Source organism: Musca autumnalis, unplaced genomic scaffold, assembly GCF_047663935.1.
Source record: "Musca autumnalis isolate F117 unplaced genomic scaffold, ASM4766393v1 scaffold_5, whole genome shotgun sequence".
Taxonomy (NCBI): domain Eukaryota; kingdom Metazoa; phylum Arthropoda; class Insecta; order Diptera; family Muscidae; genus Musca; species Musca autumnalis.
In genome coordinates this window covers 85,698,167-85,724,542 of record NW_027412088.1, presented here as the reverse complement: position 1 = coordinate 85,724,542, position 26,376 = coordinate 85,698,167, and the positions used below count along the sequence as shown (strand labels likewise).

Sequence of the window (26,376 nt, the reverse complement as noted above, 5' to 3'; positions counted from 1 at the left end):
ACTCTTTAAGTTTTAGTTACACACGAGTATGCCTAAAAGTAGGCAACAATTGTTAGATGTCACACAAACTTTGCTAACAGCACTACTATCGGTGAGTCTGATACCGCATACTACGGCGATTCGTTTGTTCGTTCGTTAGTTTGCATATTTACACAAACATATTAAAATTTAGATTTCCTTCCGTTTCGTGTTTGGTGTGTTTTTGTTGTTGCTGTTGTTGTTAATGCGGTTGCTTGCAGTCCTAGATGTTGCTGTTGTCAGTTGTAATAAACACAACAGAAACAGCAACAACATCAAGTACAACTACAATAAAAATCTCAGTTTATTTCTGCATTTTTTCAATTTAGACATTTATTTATGACAACTGCAATTTTTCTATTGTTTAGTCGACGTATCATGTCCTGTTCTTTTTTGTTGTTAGTTTACAATGTTTTGTAGTTGCTATTGTTTTTGCTGTTGTTGTTGTTCTTTTTTAATTTATACCAGCAACAAACAATAACCATAAACAACAACAACGAGAAGTTGAAAAAAATGCAAAAAGAATCCAGAAAATAATAGTCAGCTGTCAGGATTTCTGGACTAACATTTTATTTGTTGGAATGAAATTTTCTGTTTTATTGTTGTTGCTAGTGTTGCTGTTATAACTGCCGTAATATTTTGGCTTAGTTTGTTCCCGTTCTATTAGACACGTTAGCAATTGCAATTTAAGGACATTTTTTATTGTTTCATCATCATCGTCACCGTCGTTGTAATAAACGTCCGAATTTGCTGAAGGTTTTTGCATGCCGAATTGCAATTGATGATTGTTTTTTCTGCAGTTTTTGTTTGTTGCTGTTGTTATGTTTTTCATTACGACTTCGGACTAACACTTGCCATTGTCGTTTTAGGTTAGCTTGTCCATAAGTTATTTTGTATGCTAGGTATGATTGCTTTAATCGGTTCTGTTACAGCGTTACTCCCACTTCAATTGAGCTTTCAATCGAAGGTTTGAACTTCCTTTCCATATTAAATAATGGGAAGACCAAATTTATGTATAGGGTATTGGTTTAGCATAAATGATATGCCTAGAGTGACCTTTAAATGGCCAAAAGTTGGTTTCTTATATAGACTTTGAACATCCCAAGTTAGCATCACCAATACTATACTTCTTTTTCTTACCTCCACCATAGTATGGAGGAAATATTAAGTTTTTTTTTCAGTTTGTAACGCATTGAAATGATCATTTGCGACCATATAAAGTACAGTATTTCTCGAATATATGCACCCCGGATATAAGCATTCCCCGCTTAATAGCACTGAAACTTGTGCAAATGTTATTTTTGGTACAAAATATATTGACATTATTTCGATATATACATCCGCTTATATGAATTCCCCACTTATAAGCACATCAAATTTGGTCACAACTCTTTCATTTTGGCTTAAAAAAAATTCGTTAATATGCACCGCCTAAAAATAATTTGGAAGAATCAAATATATTCAGCTGGAGCTGTTATTTCAGGCAAAAGGCTTTTAGAGAAAGCTGAACAATTTGCAAAAAAATAAGCAAGATAAGCTATGGCGGTGGCAAACAACTATTGACGAATTTAGAAAATCCATAAATCTTCTGGTAGTTCTTTATTTAATTAATCGTGATTGGTTGAAAGATAAAAACTGATTTTATTGTTTATTTTCAAGCTTTTGTTTATATAAATGTTTGATTGCTGTACAAAATTTTGTGAAATAACAACTAAAGAGAATATTGAAGGGAACCCTGTAATGGTATCAGATTTTATGTGATGAAAATTTTTAAGATTTCGTGCAAACTGATAACAAGAATAATCCTCTGAAAACAAATATGAAGAAACCGATCAGCATGAAAACTCGTGCAAAAGTCCACATTATAGTACATCGAATTAATATCAATGCAAGGTAAGTTAATAATTGCTTTGTTATATATGGATCAGAAAAAAAAACCATAGGCTGTATTTACCATAGGGTTTGTAAAATGAACCCTCAGTCTAATATAACGATATGTTAAGAATAACAATTAAAAAAGCGTTAAGTTCGGCCGGGCCGAACTTTTCATACCCTCCACCATAAAATATTCTAAACTAAAATGGAATAATTAGTTTTCATTCCTGTCCCCAACTTTAAGTGGGTACGTTAAAATGTCAGGTAATGTACATAAAATGTTTCATTCGGTAGGCCCTTTTTTATGGTGCCTATATCTAACTATGTATGTTGACAAATTGGTGGACTAGAAATTGGGAGGTACCGTTATGTTATGGGGTTATAAAAAAACATGGACCTATGTCGACAGTTTTTGATGGGAGCCTTTAATGTCGGTTAAAAATTTTAGCTAGAATCCTCAAAATACCGAATATCGGTACATAACGTGGGAACTTCAACTGTCATTAACAGCTAGTTCGGAGGTATGTGGGCTATACGAAAATATGAACTTAAATGAACAATTTTTGTTGCCTTTTAAATTTCAAATTACAGAAAGTTCGTCCAAAAAATAAAGTTAAGGTAAGGAAAATCGGGAGGTTTGTTTTGGGGCTATACCAAAACATGGACAATGTTAAACATTTTAAGTAAAATCCTCAAAGTACCGAAAATCGGGAAGTATCGTTATATTGGGGCTATGTTAAAAATTGTTGATGCAGATGTGTGGTGACCACTACAACCTTCAAATGTCAAATTACAGTTAGTTCGGTTAAAAATTTTAGCTAAAATTACCAATTACTGAAAATTGGGAGGTACCGTTATATGGGATCTATATCCGAACATGGACCTATGTTGACAATTTTTTATGGAGAGGTGTTGTGACCACTAAGAACTTCAAATGTCAAATTACTGCTAGTTCGGTTAAATATTGTAGTTAAAATCATCAAAGTACTGAAAATCGGGAGGTACTTTTATATGGGAGCTTTATCAATACATCGACCTTTCTTGACAATTTTTGGTGGAGAGGTGTGGTGATCACTAAGAATTTCAAATGTCAAATGTTTAAATTACAGATAATTCGGTTAAAACTTGTAGGTAAAATGCTCAAAATACCGAAAATCCGTTATATGGGGATACCGAAATCCGTTATACGGAGGTACCGTTATATGGGGCTATACCAAAACATGGACCTACGTTCATAATTATTTCGAATATAAGTTTTTTGGTCACTAAGAACCCTAAATATCAAATTATAGCTAATTCGGTCTAGAAATGTGACTTAAAACGTCAAAATACCTGAAATCGGGCGGTAACGTTATATGGGGGCTATTCCAAAACATGGACCTATGTCAACTAGTTACATAAGTTTATTGACATTAAAGAATCCCTAAATGTCAATTTATCGGACCAAATAATCTAATCTAAATGGTCTGTAAATGTAACTAAAAACGTCAAAATGCCATAAATCGGGGGTACCGTTATATGGGGGCTATACCAAAACGTGGACCTATGTCCACAACTTTGTTATATAAGTTTATTTACACTTAAGAACCCTAAATGTCAAATTATAGCTTAATCGACCTGAAAATGTAGCTAAAAACGTCAAAATACCGTAAATCGGTGGGCACCGTTATATTAGGGCTATTCCAAAACTTTGATCTATGTCCACTAGTTTTGTTATATAAGTTGATTGGCACTTAAGAACCCTAAATGTAAAATTATAGCTAAATCGGTCAGAAAATGTAGCTAAAAACGTCAAAATACCGTAAATCGGGGGTACCGTTATATGGGGGCTATACCAAAACGTGGACCTATGTCCACAACTTTTGTTATATAAGTTTATTGACACTTAAGAACCCTAAATGTCAAATTACAGCTAAATCGGTCTGAAAATGTAGCTAAAAAAGTCAAAATACCGTAAATCGGGGGTACCGTTATATGGGGGCTATACCAAAACGTGGACCTATGTCCACAACTTTTGTTATATAAGTTTATTGACACTTAAGAACCCTAAATGTCAAATTATAGCTAAATCGGTCTGAAAATTTAGCTAAAAACGTCAAAATACCGTAAATCGGGGGTACCGTTATATGGGGGCTATACCAAAACGTGGACCGATATAGCCCATCATCGAACTTGACCTGCATACTATGGTGGAGGGTATAAAAAGAATGATCGCTCATTTACACAAAGAGTGGCATAAATAAAAAAAAACATTTTCTGAGTTAGCAATTTCTATTTTTACGACTTCTACTTTATCTTGTGTCAAGTTTTCATGTTGAAATCTCTAAAACTCTTTTCTAGGAGTTTGGCATAAATCAACAAAAAAGTTTTTTCAATTTATGATCTTGTACAGAAATGTTGCACTGATATCTGATTAGCTCTTTACGTAGACTATCTCATAGTCTAGGTAATTATTTTATTTTTTGTGTAACATTTTTTTAAGACGGGAATTCAAATTTCAACCATCAACTTAAAACGTGTTTTTCTCGAAATTGATTTTTTGGAGGTGTGACACTCTTTGAGAAAATGAGCGATATATACTATGTAATATGTAACTAATTTTAAAATTAGTGGAGTGGGAAAATTTTTGTATAAAAGTGTATATTGATATTATTTGCTGCTTGAGTTGTGAAAAGTGAGAACTTCAAATGTATAAGGGAGCCAACTGCACATATTTGCACACGAACATGTTATTTATCTTTTTCAGTGACCACCTCATTAAGGGGCTACCCCCATTTTTATACAAGTGTATTGGGGTGACCACTAAAGCTCGAAAATGAATGGGCCGATTATCATATATTTTTGTGGGCTTATTAGGTACCTAATAATATTGCCTTTAAACGAGGGAATATTAAAAATATCCGTTTGTAAAAAAGTGTGAATTGTCAAAGTCAAAATTCCGATTTTTAGTAAAAAAAATCCGTTTTTGACCATTAATCGATAAAAAACGTTTCTAAGAAAAATTCTCTTATTTAAAGTAACAAGTAAGAAAGTATCAGTCGGCTTTGCCGACGGAGATACATATACCCTCAGCCAATTTTAATTGAAACTTTCATCTACGGACAGATCTTCACAATTGTTGAACTTTTGTGGGGGAGGTACCATAAGGAGAAGATCGATATCGGCCATTTTAGAAGTTAGGAGATCCAACGTTTGGACCAATTTGGTTGCCCCGTTTAAGGGATATCATGCATAACATTTTAGTGACATTTATTAAATATCTGAGACAAATACAGGAAGTTGTTGCCAATCTTCGAATTGAAACTAAGTTTGGACAACTTTTGGGCTGTTTTCTCAAGAAGTATGGACTTACCCCGGAAAAAGCATTTACCGTCGTAATTGAGGCAGCGAATGCATGTTGCTTCAACAAAAATCAAAGTGATTCGAGAGCAGGTCTTAAAGTGAACTTATCCGAATTTTTGAGTGGGAGGTACCCGAAGGAGTGGACAAATATAGTCCATATTCACACCTGATATACATATGGTAGATGTATTAGGATGTGTAAAGTATGGACCAAATCGGTCACTCGCTTCAAGAGTTATCGTGCGCACAATTTTTACCTGAAGGAGTGGACAGATATGGCTTATCTTCGAACTTATACTAAGTTTGGACAAAATATTACGAAGACCGAATCGGCAGATCCGTTCAAGAGTTATCACGAGCACCAGCCATCCAGGCAGACGGAGGGACGGACATTGCTAAATCGACTCCAAATTTTCTGAAACGGATTTCGTCCAAACGTACTTGGGGGTCTAAAACCATTATTTCGATGAGGCACATTTTGCCCGTACCCACCAAAAATTTTGATCCATTAGTCATTACGTAACCCATTACAAAGTAATGTAAACAAGCTTCTTTTCGCATTACAAGTAATCTGAAAAGTAATGGGATACTTCTTAAAAAATTACAGGGCAAACCTACTTACTTTGCTCTTCACTAAGTAATGAGGACGGCGGCACAGTGAGTGTGTGTCCGATTATAAATCCTAGGGTTGTGTGTTCAACGCTCACTGTCGGCACGCGAATTTTTTTTAATTAAAAAATAACAGTTCGTGGTGTACATGTGCACTGCACATTTAAGTTCTTAAGCAACCCTTAATGTTCGTGTGCGTGGCATAGTATGTAGTGTCCTTGGCTAGAAATCAGAGGGTTCGTGTGTTCAACTCCCACAGCGAGCGAAATAAAATAAAGTAAAATAAAAGTAAGAAGTGTGATGAAATTAAAAAAATCTCTACACCAACTGTTCTACACAAAGTGCAAAATTCCTCGCTAACATGGCGCACACGATAACTCTCGAGCGGATCAACCGATTTGGTTCAAAATCCGTATAGACATGTCTATGAGGTTAGAATATGGACTAAATCTTTGCACTCTTTAAGGTACCTCCCCCACAAAACTTCAAACATTTTCGCAAAAGTCCAGATTAAAGACAGGTCTCGGATTATTTTGAAAATATTCGTAGTATGTTGTCCTTGCGGTCCCTATAACGACGGTATAATTGTTTTCGGGGGCAAGTCCATAGATTTTGATATAATGGACCACAAGCTTTAAAAATTCTGTCCGCTCCAACTAAAACGACTGATGAGCACGGTGATATACGAATTATGTATTCGATTTGGCCGAAACTTCACACATCGTAAAATTTTTTCCAAACATGCATCATCAAGACTATATTGGACAGCAATTGGCGCAATAGCCCTTGGAAGGTATTTACAGCGCATAAAGCATTTAGTTGGAACGCACACAATCGTTAAGATAAACAAGTATATTTTAGTTCGGTTTGAGAATTCGATTCAAAATTCTGAAAACCCTCTAAATTCATAATTTTTTGAAAAAGAATCCAGTTGTGTAGCCGGTATTCGATCTGTTCATAGGTGGAACTCACCGTCGGCAAAACCGACTGATATTTTTTTATATGTTGGCAGATAGGCCAAGTTTTGATTTGGATTTTAAGGGGTTATGTAAATACGAAACTTGATCTATGGGAAATTGTTAATTTTGGGTTCTTAATATACTCACCAAAGGCTTTCATTCTCAAAGAGGAATTTTCCAACCTTCAGACTTTGAGCACACTGGAATTAAACATAAATTTTATTTAATAAACAATTCTTTGGTATTTACCGCAAATAATCATTATAAATAGAAGTACTCGTAATTATTTTAATTTTTGTCCTAATATCTTTATAATTACTTAAAATGTGGCATATAACATAATTAGAAATACACAATTGTATATTCATTTAATTTCTTTAATGAACAAAGATCCGCACTAATTACTTTCGACTGTTACATTTCCTTCATCATCATTATTTCTACCTTTTGTAACAGCCATTACATGATAGAGTCCTTTAAGCTCTTCGCCATTACTTACAATCCGTTTTTCTTCTTTCCTTGCAAAAATATATTTTTTGTAACCATGGCTACCAAAACCCTGCCGAAGAATACAAAGAAATGGCGGAATATATTTTAATAACACATTTCTTTTCTGCCTTATTACGGTAAGGTTTCGTTTCATTGTACAACTCAATTAATTTCTGATGGTCAAATTAAAATCGACATCCTTAAGCACTGCTGGATAGTTCAGAAAATCCAACAGCCACGAATTGTGAATGGGGAAATTATTATCGCTGAATGCATGTACATATGTCATAGAATTCTCAGTAATTTATGGCAAATCAAATGCATTTGGTTGAATGGAGCTGATCTGAATGAATGTATACATACATACATACATATGTATGTAGGTACATTGACAAATTGGAGATTTATTTCTACCATGACAGATATTGAATCTGAACAGAAAACATACAGCCTTCGCAAAAGTAAAGGTAAAATAATTGAAATGTATAAAAATTATTTGAACTAGCTATAATTCTGGGGAAAATAAATGCATAACAACAAGGGCAGGGAGAGGAAAAATAGGATACTCTTACAAATGGGCAGTGCAGTACTGCACAAAATTTGTTGGCAGAAAGCCGTGCGAGGTCAAGTAGGCTAAATTCTGGGAGATCGGTTTGAGAATTCGATTCATGCAGTGTTTCGAAAGGTAAGCCCCTCTTGCTGAAAAACATTTCCTCACGACTGATCGGATTCCGACCCCTAGTATGGTGACAGCATCCATTCCACCAGCTGTGATGACTGGACCGACTTCAGTTAAAAAAGAAATTGTGGTAGTTTCAGGCTGCTCGAGTCCAATGCGGGTAGTCGGGCAACCTGACTTCATCGCCCCGAAGACAACGCTATGGCGGGAATCTATCAAGGTCCCTCCTGTCGCGAGGTCTGCAAAGTAGAAGGACCAGAAGCAGATAAACCAGGTACACAAGGTTGCAACCGTTTTATCTGCGACTAAAGTTGCGTGGAGAAAGAAAACTAAAAAAAAATATTCAGGAGTCTCGAAATTGCAGCAAACTGGTCCATAAACAACTGCAAAATTGTAGCCCTTACGGGAAAGTCGAAGCTAGAAGGAAAAGGGACTGATGGTGCATCAAACTCAAAGCAAGCTAGTGGGGAATCTAAAACCTCTTCGCAGCATGCCTGCGTGAAAAGGGTAGGATCTTCTGAGGATGGTGCCACCCGGCTTCATACGCGAAGGTGGTCGCTCGCCAGACAGCAGAATGGACTGAGCCTGCGAAGGGTTGCAAAGGTAGCCTAGATCAAAGCCCCCACTACTATCTGGTGAAATGATGAGTGAGCCATAAAAATCCGCTCGGATGGTCGCCTCAGATGAATTGCTGGTGGCAATCATTGATAAGTCTGATCCTGGCAGCATTAGTGAGGACCATTAGTACATAGCTAGTAGAAAATCGCCTGAGGAAGGTTATAAATGCTGATGATGTGGACGATAGAAAGACCGGCTTTTTCAGGGCATCTGTTTACAAGGGCTCAAGGTCATCAATTACCATTACAAGGAATAGAGAGATTTCCTCATCTGAAGCACGTTGGGACAGCTGAAAGATGATCGCGATTTCTACTCCCATCCATAGTTGAAGCTACGACAATGGTGCCACGTCCTGAGTCGGATGTGGCAGACGTGTTGAAGCTGATCCGGAAACAAAACAGGGACCCCCAGACCAACAGTGCGAGTGCAAACTATATAAATACATGCAAGGAAGATCTGTAACTCGGACTTGGGTGGGTGCCGCATTCATTTGTAGTAAGGATTATAGCAGAATTCCCACCACAATTGGATCTACGCTTCGATACGAACCAAGTTTCAATCGGCCAGAGATTATCAACTGAGCCAAAACCATATAAACTGCAGGTTTTTTTTCCAGATGAGCAAATTATATCGGCAGCTTTGCTAGGCATTTTACTAATATGTACCAGTGTGGAGCCAAAACCTTCCACTTAGTGTGATTCTCTAACTCCTTTTTTAGTTAAGAAAGTTCCACTTCCAAATGTTCATAATGCCCATTCCAGACAACGACATGATGAACATACTCTTTATAATTCCATTCGTTTACCTCCAAAAGGGCACTCTCCGCAGCAGTGACCTAGGTACCTCATTTCAGATCATGGTATTCAATAAGAACTCCTCCACAATGACTTCTGGCAAACAAAGATATGAGGTCAAATTTTATGACAATTACAATTGACACGGCAACGCGCCCAAAATCGCGATGAAATACCCCTGGTATGACAATTGAGCAGATGGATGCCAATTTTGACTTGATTGTTTTGGATTTGGTCTACAATAATGGGCTTACTTATCTGGTTTCAAAATGATTATAAATCCCCCTATTATTGCCTTCGATAACGTCCAGAATTTCGATACAAAAAAGTGTGCTACAGTGTGTTATTATCGTTTGCATTCAATTTATTAAACGCCCACATTCGGAGAACAGGGCCCAGTGAGCTGTTATCCTGCAACCTATCTCCTTCAAATCCAGTTGAGACAGTTATCTCCAAAGCCCTTGGTCTGAGTGCTCATGTTGAAGAAGTGCAACAGAATTCTAAAATTATCAGTTAAACAGTTGGTGATTCCGGAAAAATGAAAATTTCGTAGCACATATAAAGGCATCGTTCGTTCCGTTCCAAACTATGCGGCTCCAGTCTGGAATTTCCTTCTCAGCTACACGCAATGGAGAAACTTACAAATGCCCCCAAAATAAGCTTCGAGTTGCTAAGCGTTGTGTCCAAATGTCCGGTGTTAATGTCAGTCATTTAATATAATGCGTTGCTGAAGAAACAGTTCCTGCTGTTGTTCTATATGCGTGTCATCCCAGCCATCACATATTGATGGAAGATCCACTACCCCGACACAGTCGTAAGGACTTCAGGTACTGTCGTAAAGACATCCAAGATGTCATTACATTGGATGTCAACCGAGTACATGAACAAAATAGTGTGTTGTCAAAATCTGAAAAATCTGTTGGTCCAACAATATATTTTCTGTCAAAACTTGACGGAGATGCCGAAGTTTCTCCCGCTGTCCATATCCATGCACACAAATAATTAATGTACGGTAAAAACCAAAAATATTTTGCAATCGATGAATCCGAGTTTCACCCTTTCAGAATTCGCGAACTGTTTAGTGCGAACTGTTTTTTGCAGGGATCCCATAATGTCGACCATTAAAATTAATTTACCGGGACGCTGTGTTGGCATCAATGTAGAAAAATGTGTAAAAATTGGTTGAAGCCAACAAGTTTTTTTACAGTGTTTTATTTTTATATTTCCTTCTGATTTCTGGCTTAACCTTACATTTTATAGACATATATATCCACTGAATCAATCTAAAATTGATGCTGACATCTTGAAACTGGACTTAACGGTTTTTTGAATTTCTTTAATAAACCGGAAGCGCAACAGGAAAATATTCAAAGCTAAAAATAGGGTTATAGAACTCGGGATTTTACGTCGTTTAATGTATATCTTATGAGGGTGCTCCGTACAGCATCCTAGTAATTGGAGTCTAAAGGCCAAAAATTGATGCGTGAATTTTCTTAAAAAAAACCTTTTTTTGCGTGCAAAATTTACAAGTGTCATTCAATTTCCTTTGAACCCCGCGTGATTTTAGCTTTTTTACGAGACGGATCTAATAGCCCTTCCACGTTCGAATCCACCCACTAAAACCGTGGATAAACATACCTTGCAAAAATATATTTTGACAAGTCCCTATACCAAGCCACGATTTTCTTTGAACATTTATATATAAATGGAAGTCTTTATGCGCGATTATAATATTAGAGAAGCATCTCATAAATTGCAGACATACGCGAGTACTATGGGTCTTTTACCAAAAAATAAAATGTGGAGGCCTATCCGCGGTTCCTGAAGAATCTATTTGAAATAGGTGAATATTGACTTATTTTTGATGGGTGCTACAGAAAACGGTTGCGCATCAAAATCGTATGCACATTGCGACTTTTATCCACTTTACGGTTTTTTTGCATTGTGTTATGCAACTGACGGCACACTTTGGCCGCTGAGTGAAACATCGCTGTATCCAAAATCGGATGCGCATAACCCGATTTTAACTAATTCGCGAATAAAAGGCTTTGATGTGTATGTAGGACTTCGCTAGATATACATTTTTCAATGTAATCTCCTTAGGTCATATAGCTCGATTAATTAAATTAATTAAAAATCTTACATATAATGGCCTTCGCCATAAAAAGGCAAAACTTAAAAATAAAAATTCAGCTGAGCCCGGCTGGGATTCGAACATGGGTCGTCGTTCTGAACCACAATCCACTTAAAAACAGGCTTTTTAATTTTCATTGTGCTTGAATGATTGTAATTTGAATATTACTCTTAATTTTCTATCCTTATAAGTTATCACAGTGAACAGTTAAGCTTTCGCGGTGGTAAACCATATTTCTTGATGAAGTTTTAGCAGAGTTCATTAATTATTGTACGGGATTTTAGCGAAACGGATTGGAAAACTCCGAAATATTTGTTCCAATTTTTCTAATCGAACAAAAAATATATTTTGAATAATCATGGTTTAATTAGAAAGGTTGGCTAAAGCTTTGTGTCAGTTTAAATTTTTTCTTTACAGTGTTCCTAAAAATTCAAAACAATTGTATTAATTAAACAATTGTATTAACCCCCCATACCAAGTGCGGATATTATTCGAATGTCCGGCACAACTTTCGAAAACGATATCACTTTCGAAGGATTGCCAAATGTTTTTCGGGTGTACACAAGCACGTTGTTCTTTTGTTCGTCAAAAGTTTAAAAACGATATCATTTTCGAACATTTTGCGAATGTTTTTCCTTCACAATAAAAATTGTTACGAGAAACATTTTTACTTCGGAAATTTTTTACGTTTTAAAAAATAATTTTATGTAGTTCGTGAAAAGTTCCCATTTGCTTTTTTCAAATATTTTCGATATAAATTCTACTTATAATATTAACAAGAAGTGATGATAAACACAACATATAGCTTCGTTACAACTACAAGACAACAATGTTTATAAACTGTTTCATGCATTGAATCGCAAACATTACAAAGAAGAAAATGTACATAACAGAAAAATCAAGAGACGTCAGATAAAGTTAAACATGTCATAAAATCGAAACTCCGCCAAAAATGCTTTTTCGGCACTATCGTAAAAACTATCATCTTTTATTCGCTAATAATATTATTAACGATATTCGAATTCGAAGGTTTTCCTGCCACAAACTGAGCGAGGAATGAATCGTTTTCAATTCGTTCTCGTGTGTCGTTTTCGAACAAAATATCCACAAAACTATCGAAAAACATTCGAAAACGAATCGTTTGCGATAGTAATGGTATGGGGGGAATATACACAATCTGTGTATGTGTGTGTACTGTATGAAAACTATGCCAAACAATTTTAAAAACAATCGATTTCAATGATTTTTTAAAATTGTTTTAAACATTTGTATGGGACATGATTCAATTATTAGAAGGTTGGGCAGGTTCATGAAACTCTGATGCCGGTTTGCTTATAACTTTGAATGACTAATAACAAATGCAGCAGGTTTTGTTTATTTGAAATACTGTCAAAAATTGAAATATTTTATATACGTATGTATGTCCACGTTTTGGTATAGCCCCATAAAACGCGAATTTTCGCTTTTAGGAATTTTGAATGTTTTAGTCCAATTTGCCCTTGTAATTTGAGATTTTGTATTTGCAGAGGTTAAACACACATTTCTACCAAAAATATATAAAGTCCACGTTATGGTATAGCCCAGATTTTAGTTCAGAAAAATTGACGGTGGAGGATATAAAAGGTTCGGCCCAGCCAAGTGAGCACTAAGCTCATTGTGGTGCCACCTTTGGAGCTACCTTTAGCATCCGTTTAGGATAGTGATTTAATACGTTAAAAATAGGAAGACCACTGGAAAAATTGTAATCATATGGTTTGAGTGTCCTACCTTTTATTTTTGTTGTTGTTGTTTTAATTTGCAATTTGTATACCTAATTTCTATAGATTCGGTTTCATATCTTTCTCTGCATTGTCTAGTTTCTGTAGATATTTTTAATTTATTTTGTAGATGTTTGTACGGACTCTGGGGCAGGATAATTTGTATTTACATCAAGATTTTTTCATTATTTGTAGGTTTTTCGCGACAAAAAAATATGTTTAGTAAATATTTAAACATCTACAAATATATAGACTAGCAAATGCCGGCTACTTCGTATGCGGAAAGGGAAAAAATATATATAAACAATATTATCAATTCTTATATATAGATTTTCACCGAACCAATTATTCGATGGGTGAACCACTTAGAAAAATGTGTACAGATTTTAATTTCATGTACTATAATGTGGACTTCTGCATGAGCTTGGAAGTTATAAAATCTAATATAATTTTATCTTTAAATAACTAGTAATTTGTATGTTTTACTATATAAGTGGCTGATGAAGTAGATTCTGTAGTTGGATTTCGAATTTCCTTCGTATACGCCAGCATGATGCGGATCATGTGTACGCGATCCCCCGAAAGGGGAGGTCGCCCCCTCGGTCGGCAGGGGGGGGGGGGGGAAGTGAGTCGTGGGAACGTTCGAAAAAAAATTTAATATGGAAATGGTGAACACTGGCGATTCTGTTGTAATAAACCCCATTTTTAATACCAATATTTAATCGATTGAATTCCTTTTAGTACTGTAAAATCTAGTTAGAGTTCCCCAAAAAAAGGAAAAATAAAAATAATCATCAACGACCAGCCAAAACGGCTAAAGCTAGGAGCTTGAAATTTTACCAGTGGGTCACTGTTGATGCAAATGTGCGAGATAAGGCCGGGTTTTAGAAAATTCGTCCTGGAACCACAGAAAATAACAACAACAAAAATCCTTATTTTTCATTATTATTACGTACTTATTCACTTAGTTGGCCCTCAAGACATTTGTTATCTTCCATTGCAATAGATGTCGCAGTTGGTGATAATGGTATAAACATCAATTAAAAGATTTTCATTCGTTAAAATCCAGTTAGAAAAAATGATTACAAACGATGCATTTGTAAAAATTTTGATTTTCAATTTAAAATTAAAACAAAAATTCTTTCAATAAATAATGTTGGGTTTGTTGAACGAATGAGTTGCTGTTGAAGACAACATTAGGGGAATAAATTCAGAAATCGGCCAGAAATAACAACAACTAAAAACTGTATGGACCTGACTTTTTGGTAATAACTAAATGTTTGCAAATCAATGAAAGTGCAATAAAATTGTGCATATTACCACGATTTATTTGCAATTAAGAATTTTATCGTATATGGAGATGTACAGTCATAACTATTCAATTTCAAAATCTGTAATTTGAAGAAATCGCTAAATAATTAATGATATCAATAATAGGCCCAGAGACAAAGATTGGTTCTGTAATTGAAAACGATTTTGGAGTATGTGTGTTGTGGCAGAAAAGTATTACATAACAAGTATTCATCACGAAGGGTTAGGAAAAAGTTCTCTCCCCGCAAAATATAAAGGAAAGAATCAGATTTTCTACTAAGAAGATTTCAAGCCCGTTAAAGTACTTTGATGACGTTATATTTTCTGATGAGATGAAAATTATGTTGCACTATTACGACGGAACCCAAAAAATATGGCGCAACCCTCTCACAGCCCTGGAAAATGAAAATGCAATACATACTGTAAAGTTCGGAGAACTGTAAGTTATGGTATGGGCATAGACAAATGAAGTGTATAGACATAGGATTACTCATATTGAGTGCTGTCAACAGACTCAAACCAAAATACTCAACATTTTTCGAAGTCGATTTTTTAAAAAATTGCAAGATTTTCTTTTACATCTGAGGATGTCGATTCCGTCAAAAACTAACCCCATACAGTTTTTGTCAGAAGAAGATGTTTTAAAAATTGTGTTTTTAATTGAGTTGTTCTGTTAGCAATTAAGAATTATTATGGCGTTCTTGGTATATAGAAATGTAGAGTCTATAACTTTTCGTCACTAAATAATTTAGGAAATCAATAATAGACCACAAACCAGAATCAAATTTTGGTTTTGTAATTGAAAACGATTTTGGAATATGTGCGTTACGTGAAAAAGTCAGAAAAGCATTATCACGTAGGGATAGGAAAAACCAATGCAATGCCCCGTAAAATATAGGGAAACGAATTTTCTACAGAAAAGATTTCAAGCCCTTTAAAGTACTTTGATGACGTTATATTTTCTAATGAGACGAACATTATGTTGTATTTTTACGAGGGGACCCAAAAAGTATGGCGCGAACTTCTCTATAACGAACTTCCCAATAACGAATTTTTCTCTATAACGAAGAAATATTGAAAACACAGTATTTTCAGTCCATGCTCACCTATTTTAACCTCTATATAACGAACTTCCCTATAACGAATACTTCTCTATAAAGAAGTTTTTTTAAGCACAAGTTATATTTCCCACACAAAATAACCTCCCTATAACGAATTAAAAAACAATATCTTTCAACAGCGCTCTTATTGAAGTCCACTTTATTTTTACATTGCGCACACAATGTGTCAAAACAAAACAGTGGTTTATGAGGAAAAATATCAGTTAAAATATTTTTTTTGGTGAACGAACTACGATAAAATTGTAGAGATCATTTGGTTTTGTTTAGATTCGAAGACTGATGAATCGTGCAATATGTTTTGAATTGCCTTTTCTATCCAGTTTAAGAAATAGTTGCGAAACAAACTTCCCGATCATATTTGTTTTCCCACTGCTCATTGGGATGACTTTTTTGATGAAGCAAAGTAGCTTAAGGGGTATTATCAATTTGTGCATTTGTATGTAACATGCAAAAGGAAACGAAATAGGTCAATGGTTCCTTTCGATGATCTACATAGCATCACATTCTGAGTCCATTTATACGTGGCCGTCCATCCGTTAATGACTTTTGTCGCATTTATTATCCTATCCGGGTTAAAATTTATGATGGTCGCAATTTTGACCAAAGGACTATAGCCATTGCTTTTGACGAGAATAGGTTGAGATTTGGATATAGCTCCCATATATTCTCCCGATTCCGTATATTCTATCCACCAAACAACTATTTTAAAACAAATGTGTAATGAAATTTGTTCAGTAGTGCGATTCACAAACTAATTTTGTGAGTTACCGACAAGTGTCGGTAAAATTAAAATGCTTACAATTTCGGTAATTACCGAAAGAATATGTGGTAATACCTTAAACTGTCGTACTTTACTGGTTAAAGAATTTGTAAATAGGAATTTATTTATTTATTATCCTCCTTTATATTCGTGTGAATTCTCCGCTAACGAATTAGTGGGCACTTGCTAGTAATAATAATAATAATAATAATAATAATAATAATAATAATAATAATAATAATAATAATAATAATAATAATAATAATAATAATAATAATAATAATAATAATAATAATAATAATAATAATAATAATAATAATAATAATAATAATAATAATAATAATAATAATAATAATAATAATAATAATAATAATAATAATAATAATAATAATAATAATAATAATAATAATAATAATAATAATAATAATAATAATAATAATAATAATAATAATAATAATAATAATAATAATAATAATAATAATAATAATAATAATAATAATAATAATAATAATAATAATAATAATAATAATAATAATAATAATAATAATAATAATAATAATAATAATAATAATAATAATAATAATAATAATAATAATAATAATAATAATAATAATAATAATAATAATAATAATAATAATAATAATAATAATAATAATAATAATAATAATAATAATAATAATAATTATAATAATAATAATAATAATAATAATAATAATAATAATAATAATAATAATAATAATAATAATAATAATAATAATCTGCCGTATCGCATCCCTACTCAGCTACCACATTTTTTATTTCGAATTTCCAAAACTCATATCATAGACATACATCAACAGCGACTCATATTAAAAATTTCAGACTTGACTTCTGAAAAAACTAAACAAGAACAATAACGCATATTCACAACGCAAGGTCCTACCTTCAGCGATTTCGCCAAGAACCGGAATAGGTCCGTATAATGTTCGGCATTCAAAATGACCATAAAAATCCACGTTTTCGTATATCCCCCTATATAACGGTACGCCTCGACTTAGTGTATTTTAAAAATAGAACAAATCTATATTGTCCAATTTTCTTTAAATTTGGACCTTGAATACGCAGAGGATTTAAAAGTTTAATTTAAAAAATGTCCACTTCATCCCACGTTTATTAGAAGAGATGTTTTGAAGATTTAGAGTATTCTATAGATTTTATGCACATTTTCCAACCGAATTTCTGAATTTGTGGCATGACAGGTTAGAAAAACGTTTTTACAAAAAAATTTTACTTAATGTGTACGGGTATATCAACCGTATATAACGGTAAATTTTTGATGCATTTAAATTTAGGCCTTTTTATTATCAGGGTAAAAACCTTCTAGCTAACAAAATTGTCGGATTGGACAATGTTTTCAAATTAACATACTAAAGTGATCAGAACAAAAAACATTTTTTGAAAAGATACTTCACGTTTGACTACTTAATTTCAGTACATTATTTAGAAACGCCTTCGCGTTTACATAAAATCAATGGAACAATATTCAGTACAATTTTTCAAACTTAGAACTTTATCTCAACTTTTAGAGTGATCTTCATAACAAATATTTTTCCATTTCGTATTTTTTTTTTACAAATAGCGTATTTCCAAATTATATAATCCCAGTTTTGTTCCTTTAGTACTTGTTTGTTCCCCTATAGTATAGTAGGTATTTCTCACCTTAATCGTTTACACAATACCAAAATGGTTTTGGTACCAACAGGTTACCAAACTTTTCGTACACATAGTTAAACGTTTCAAAAATTTTTAAAACCTCCTCCCTCCCGAATTTCAAAATTACAGTTCTATTCCTTTACAAAATCACAAACAGTACAAAATTCTGTACCATATAGCAAATACCAAAAGGTACCAAATTTTGTATCATATAGCACTTTTCGTGGTGACGTAGGGGATGGAAGATACCAAGGAACGGTCCTGACCGGTTTTAACATGGCAAAGCCCAGGATTTATCTTGGTCCCTCTTTCATCCCAAGTGGACACTGACCTCCCCGTGGTGTCACCTGGGGAACTGCCTTTAACACCCGTTAAAGGTAGTGAGCTAACATGTGCCGCGCGTTCACCCATAAGAACGTTAAAAACTTGGGTTTGGGCGTCGGGTTAGTAACCCTCCCCTAGAAAAAACAGCCTACTATGAAAAAACGAAAGAAAAGAAAAACAAACCCCTCTAAAGTTGACGAACCCCGCAAACGTTTTAAGGACCATGATCTGCGAATCTGCACCTGGAATGTTCGCACTCTTTATAGAGAAGGTGCCGTCTTCGCATTGGCAGACGTACTTGAAAAGTACAAGACCGATATTACTGCCATACAGGAAATACGATGGATTGGGAAAGGCGTCACAACAACACCTAAAGGTGACGCACTGTATTATAGCTGCCATGACGTAAAGCATGAGTTTGGTTGTGGATTCGTAGTTAGTCGGAGACTAAAACATGTTGTATCCAGCTTCACTCCAGTGAATGAAAGACTTGCTGCAATTCGAATAAAAGCTAAATTCTTCAACATCAGCTTTATTTGCGCTCATGCTCCCACTGAAGAAAAGGATGAACAGACCAAAGATATATTTTACGAGCGCTTAGAAGAAACATATGACCGTTGCCCTGCCCATGACATTAAAATCATTCTAGGCGATTTTAATGCCAAAATTGGAAAGGAGAATATCTTTGGCCCAACAGTCGGGAAATTCAGTCTCCACAGTGAAACATCTGACAATGGTATGAGACTGATAGACTTTGCAGCTGCAAAAAACATGGTAGTTAGCAGTACCAGATTTAATCATCTCGATATTCATAAGGGCACCTGGCTGTCTCCAGATCAGAAAACAAGAAACCAAATTGATCATGTTGTGATAGATGGAAGACATTCATCGAGCGTGTTGGATGTACGATCGTTCCGAGGCGCAAACATTGATTCGGACCACTACCTTGTTGCAGCAAAGGTACGCACCCGCTTAAACGTAGCAAACAAAGTACGAACAGACACAACACGAAAGTTAGACATCGGTAAGCTGCAATCACAACAGATAGCCACAGCATATTCCACTCAACTAGCCCAATTGCTTAATCAAAGCCCTCCTCATCCCGATAACATATCAGCGCAATGGCAAAGCATTGCCCACTCCATGCAAACAGCCGCAAAATCCATACTTGGATACCAGAGACCTCCACCAAGGAATCCATGGTATGATGAGGAGTGTCGTGCTGCCACCGAAGAGAAAAATGCGGCATATAAGGCTACTTTACAATCCGTAGCAACGCGTAGCGCACGAGAGAGATACAGGGAGAAAAGGAGAGAGGAGAAACGTCTTTTCCGCAGGAAAAAGAGAGAGATGGAAAAGCGGGAGTGTGAAAAAATCGAGATGTACAGGAGCCAGAATGAAGTCCGAAAATTCTACCAAAGAGTCAAGCATCAAACTGATGGCTTTGGTACAGGCACATCCTCCTGTAGAGACCAGCAAGGTAATTTGGTAACTGATACAGATAGTGTACTCAGGATATGGAAAGAACATTTTTCAAATCTGTTGGTATCCAATAGCAGCGAAGACGACGAAGATACCACAGTCCCAATCCCAGAAGATGGTATTGAATGTATACCGCCCAGCCAAGATGAGGTAAAGACAGCAATAAATCGGCTGAAGAATAATAAGGCAGCAGGGGCCGATGGCTTACCAGCCGAGCTGTTCAAAACCGGAGGCGACACGCTGATAAGGTGTATTCATCAGCTAGTTAGCACCATCTGGCAGGAAGAACGAGTACCCGACGATTGGAACCTGAGTATCCTGTGCCCCGTCCACAAGAAGGGAGATAAGACTGTATGCTCTAACTATAGGGGCATAAGTCTACTCCCTATTGCCTACAAGATCGTGTCAGGGATATTGTGCGAACGACTAAAGCCAATGGTCAACGAGATTATTGGACCATACCAATGCGGCTTTAGACCTGGCAAGTCCACCATTGACCAGATATTTACCCTGCGGCAAATCCTGGAGAAGACCCAAGAGATGCAGATCGACACCTACCACCTTTTTGTCGATTATAAAGCAGCCTTCGACAGTCCGCTGCGCTCAAAGGTATTCCAAGCCATGTCTGAATTTGGTATTCCCGCAAAGCTCATCCGGCTTTGTAAAATGACTTTAACTGACACGAGGTCCTCAGTTAAAATAGGAAAGAACCTCTCCGAAGAGTTTGGTACCAAAAGAGGTTTCAGACAAGAAGACAGCCTTTCGTGTGACCTCTTCAACATCCTGCTAGAAAAGGTTATACGAGAGGCAAACGTCAAAAGAAGTGGCACAATCTACACCAATAGTCACATGTTACTTGCTCATGCTGATGATATAGACATCATGGGTCGATCAGTAAAAGAAGTAACTGATACCTTTATAAAGGTCGAAGGAGAATCTGGTAAAGTGGGTCTGGCGGTAAACGGTGAGAAGACCAAGTTGATGGTGTCGACGCGCAATGCGTCCATTGAGCTCGGACCGACTGTGGAAGTTGGTTCCTATAATATTGAGGTAGTAAAAGACTTCGTCTACCTCGGCACCTCCGTCAACACAACAAACGACATCAGTTGTGAAATAAAAAGAAGAATTGTATTGGCCAACAGATGCTACTTTGGATTAAGTAAGCAGTTTAAAAACAAAGCCACATCTCGTCAAACAAAAATAACGCTTTACAAAACACTGATACTACCCGTGCTGATGTATGGTACTAGCGCAAGCAGACATGACAGTGCTTGGTGTGTTTGAGAGAAAAATTCTTCGAAAGATCTACGGACCAATCTGCGTTGACGGTGAATATCGACGTCGCATGAACCACGAGCTGTATCTGCTATACAACGACATCAATATTGTTAAACGTATCGAGATGCAGCGATTGCGTTGGCTAGGCCATATCATAAGAATGAGCGATGATGAACCCGCTAAAAAGGCGTATGAATACATGCCACATGGCGGTGCACGCAGAATTGGCAGGCCAAGGAATAGATGGCGCAAACAAGTGGATGATGAGATGACAAGGCGCGGTATTCCAGAGTGCAAAGCAACAAATAGAGAGGAATGGAGATCTCTTCTTAGTTCGGCCTATAGAACAAATGTTCTGTAATGGGCCAGCTAAGTAGTAAGTAAGCACTTTTCGTGCACGAATTTCCAAAAACTACTTTCATATCTCAGCTCTATCCGTTCACCTAAATCCAAATTATAACCAATGTAGTTCCATTTGGCACTTTCCATAAGTACGAATTTCCAATGCTACCTCAATCATACACTTAAACAGTAATCTGTTCACGCAAATACAAATTGTATCGAAATTAATACAATTTAGTACTGCTTCGTGCACATTAGTATGAACTTCCGAAGTTATCTCAATTCTACATTCCAACAATAATATTAATTCCAATTTTCAGAATTCCAGCTCTACGCGTTCGCGTAATACAAAGGGTACCATATTTAGTACCTTTTGGTACTTTTCGTACGCTTCCAGTTCGAATTTCGAATAATCCAGCCTTATCTCACCCCTATGCACCAACAGCAACCCACACTAAAAATTTGAAGTCTCTACCTCCAGCCGTTTAGTCTGGGCGTTGATGAATCAGTCAGTCAATCAGTCACTCACCTCACTACTCTTTTATATATGTATATATAGATAAATAAAGATAATATTCTTCAGGATAGAACCCTTGATTCCTGATGTACTGTTAAAACAACAATTTTGATGGAAAGAAGAACGAACCCAGTGAACAGACATTGGACTGAGTCCAACATAAATCTTGCTAAAATGTATGTGCCGAAGCAAATGCAATGGTAAACCTAGTGAATATACTCGTATCTATCTGATGCATCTTAATACATATTTATGAACTCAGCTTTTGTTGTACATACTAGGGTTATGACTTTTTTACAACCTCATATCCCTGCATCATAGCGTGATGAGTTTTTACATAAGATTACATAAAATTTTAATTATAAAGTGATTCGATAAAAAAGCTTCCGCACAAAAAGCTTTTAAAGTTTTTATTTTTCAGAACTTTTGACCATTTTTTGAAGTCACTATAAGCAGAAATTTAACTCAAAACAAGGTATAGGGGTACACGGCATAACTGAAATGACATAACCGTTGGTTTCTCACTATTTTAACGTCGTATTATTACATATATATCATTTTATATTATATATAACATTATTTCATATATCATGAAAATTAAAAGTGGTTTGTGCGGGACCTTTTTCAATATTTATGTGAAATAAAAGTTATTAAAAGGCAAAATGTCATTCATTCGTGCAACAGTATTTTGTAAAAAATTTTTTTCAAAATGGTTTTTGCGGAACGTTTTTTTATAATAAAATGGAATGGATCCAGCAAAAATACTCATTACAAATTGGCCTACTTTCTCATTATTTTAACACGGGCATGTCATAGGGAGTAAGCACTTATTTTTTGGCCACTAAAAAGTAGATAAATAAGTAGTTACTCCCTGGTTACTTCAAGTCGTAACTACTTATTTAAGTACTTATTTATTTACTTTTAAGTGCCAAAAAATAAGTACTTACTCCCTATGACATGCCCATGTTAAAATAATGAGAAAGTAGGCCAATTTGTAATGAGTATTTTTGCTGGGATGTTAGTTTAGGCATTAGCAGGCAAAATTTCATTTATTCTCAATACAGGAAATCATTTTTGAGAAAAAATTTCAAAAAGTCATATCCCTAGTACACACATTTGATACAGCTTTGTTGTAATAACAACACCACCCAGCAAACCAAATGTCGGATGTCCGACACGTCTGAACAATTTCGGAAGCAACGTCGTTCAGATTTCGTTCCGATTTCTAAACGATTTTTCGGTGCGGAAATAGTTCAGATTTTGTACCGATTTCGTTCCGATTTCGGAACGAATGTCGGAAAGAAATTTCCTTTCCGAATTTCCCAAGCATTTTCTTCAGATTTCGTTACGAAATCGGTACGATGTCACCCCGACATTTCGTTCCGAAATTATGTCAACCACTTCATACAACTTTCGTTAAGATATCGTTACGATTTCGGATCAGACATCGGAAGTATCGTCCGAATTTTGTTCCGATTTCGTTAAGATGTCGGAACGATTGGTTTGCTGGGCACATACATTGTAATGGTAATCGTAACCATGTAAGTGTTTATGTTATATGTACATATGTATGTGTGCACACTTACATCCATTTGCACAGCTGCGAATAAAGCCCGGTGGTGTTGGTTCACTGGTATTTCGTGCGATTATTATTTTTATTCCTTTTCAGGTGTAAAAGATGTAAAATCTCTGGTAATTGGTTGCACCGGAAATTGTTATGATTACAATAATAATTCGTTTAATTTGCTTTACCGCCATTTTTACTTTATCAAATGCATTCCAACACATCTATACAGAATAACACTAGCAAAAGCTACTCCTACAGAGGCTCACTTCAAACATCCTTCGTCGTCATCACCAACATTCCATTGCAACAGAAAACATTTTTTATGAACTCTTTTTTTGTTGTGCTCTCTTTAACAAACATCGTTATGGCAACAACAACAATGCCAACAAAACCAACAATCATAACGTTAACAGTCGGATGCATCGTAAAAATGCCTTCAAGTGCAATGTGGATTGTAAATCGAAAAGGTGAAACTTTTGTATTTTGTGGAAAGCCAACAGAGATCCATCCTCATATGGTTCTTGGATGTTGCACAATACCGTTAAGCATGACGATAAGAGTAAAGAGATGGAGATGGAAAAGCCAATGCACAAAAATATATGGTTTCTTAACGCGTTCGCCTTCGTTGTGGCAACAGCAAAGGATGTGGATACATTCGAAATATGTACTCCATAATGGAGTGAGGGAGGAATAAAAGTTTTTTTTTCGTTTGTAAAAAAGCCAGATTCTTATGAATTTATAACTCTCTGGGGTAATTGTTTACCTTTCTTCCATTCCCAATTCGACAAAGGAATCATTATGAGTTGAGGTGTAGTATTAATAATATATAGGTGTACATGTAAGACACACATACACATGGAATCGTTGTTATTGACACAGTGTTGCAAGACACTTTATTACTTTAAAATTCATTGGAAGTTAGTTTAGTTTAAATGCCAAGCTAATTTTAACTACTATTGATGAATAATATGGCTAAGCGGTGCAAATATGAAAAACCATAAAAAATTTTGTAAGGATGCTCTCATAATAACACTTTCAGTCAATTCGAAATACAAAAAAAAGGAATAACAATTCATCTTCGAAAGCCATCTCCGATGAACTTTTCTATAGGAAAAGCCATCTCCGATGCACTTTTCTATAGGAAAAGTCATATCCGATGCACTTTTCTATAGGAAAAGTCATCTCCGATGCACTTTTCTATAGGAAAAGTCATCATCGATGAACTTTTCTATAGGAAAAGTCATCTCCGATGAACCTTTCTATATTAAGAGTCATTTCCGATGAACTTTCTATAGAATGAACTTTGCTGTAGGATAAAAATGGAGAATTCATCTCCGATGAAGTCAAGTCCGATGAACTTTTCTATTTGGAAAAGTCATCTCCGATGAACTTTTCTATTTGGAAAAGTCATCTCCGATGAACTTTTCTATTTGGAAAAGTCATCTCCGATGAACTTTTCTATAGGAAAAGTCATCTCCGATGAACTTTTCTATAGGAAAAGTAATCTCCGATGAACTTTTCTATAGGAAAAGTCATCTCCGATGAACTTTTCTATAGGAAAAGTAATCTCCGATGAACTTTTCTATAGGAAAAGTCATCTCCGATGAACTTTTCTATAGGAAAAGTAATCTCCGATGAACTTTTCTATAGGAAAAGTAATCTCCGATGAACTTTTCTATAGGAAAAGTAATCTCCGATGAACTTTTCTATAGGAAAAGTAATCTCCGATGAACTTTTCTATAGGAAAAGTCATCTCCGATGAACTTTTCTATAGGAAAAGTCATCTCCGATGAACTTTTCTATAGGAAAAGTCATCTCCGATGAACTTTTCTATAGGAAAAGTCATCTCCGATGAACTTTTCTATAGGAAAAGTCATCTCCGATGAACTTTTCTATAGGAAAAGTCATCTCCGATGAACTTTTCTATAGGAAAAGTCATCTCCGATGAACTTTTCTATAGGAAAAGTCATCTCCGATGAACTTTTCTATAGGAAAAGTCATCTCCGATGAACTTTTCTATAGGAAAAGTCATCTCCGATGAACTTTTCTATAGGAAAAGTCATCTCCGATGAACTTTTCTATAGGAAAAGTCATCTCCGATGAACTTTTCTATAGGAAAAGTCATCTCCGATGAACTTTTCTATAGGAAAAGTCATCTCCGATGAACTTTTCTATAGGAAAAGTCATCTCCGATGAACTTTTCTATAGGAAAAGTCATCTCCGATGAACTTTTCTATAGGAAAAGTCATCTCCGATGAACTTTTCTATAGGAAAAGTCATCTCCGATGAACTTTTCTATAGGAAAAGTCATCTCCGATGAACTTTTCTATAGGAAAAGTCATCTCCGATGAACTTTTCTATAGGAAAAGTCATCTCCGATGAACTTTTCTATAGGAAAAGTCATCTCCGATGAACTTTTCTATAGGAAAAGTCATCTCCGATGAACTTTTCTATAGGAAAAGTCATCTCCGATGAACTTTTCTATAGGAAAAGTCATCTCCGATGAACTTTTCTATAGGAAAAGTCATCTCCGATGAACTTTTCTATAGGAAAAGTCATCTCCGATGAACTTTTCTATAGGAAAAGTCATCTCCGATGAACTTTTCTATAGGAAAAGTCATCTCCGATGAACTTTTCTATAGGAAAAGTCATCTCCGATGAACTTTTCTATAGGAAAAGTCATCTCCGATGAACTTTTCTATAGGAAA

General features: G+C 35.4%; 1 long non-coding RNA gene across 1 annotated transcript; it reads left to right on the top strand.

Moving 5' to 3' along the window:
• Nucleotides 1-24,588, top strand: LOC141387160 (uncharacterized). The gene is made up of 3 exons (XR_012408492.1): nucleotides 1-91; nucleotides 23,771-23,793; nucleotides 23,898-24,588. It is a non-coding gene; the product is annotated as an uncharacterized lncRNA (long non-coding RNA).
• The last annotated feature ends 1,788 nt before the right edge of the window (nucleotides 24,589-26,376 follow it).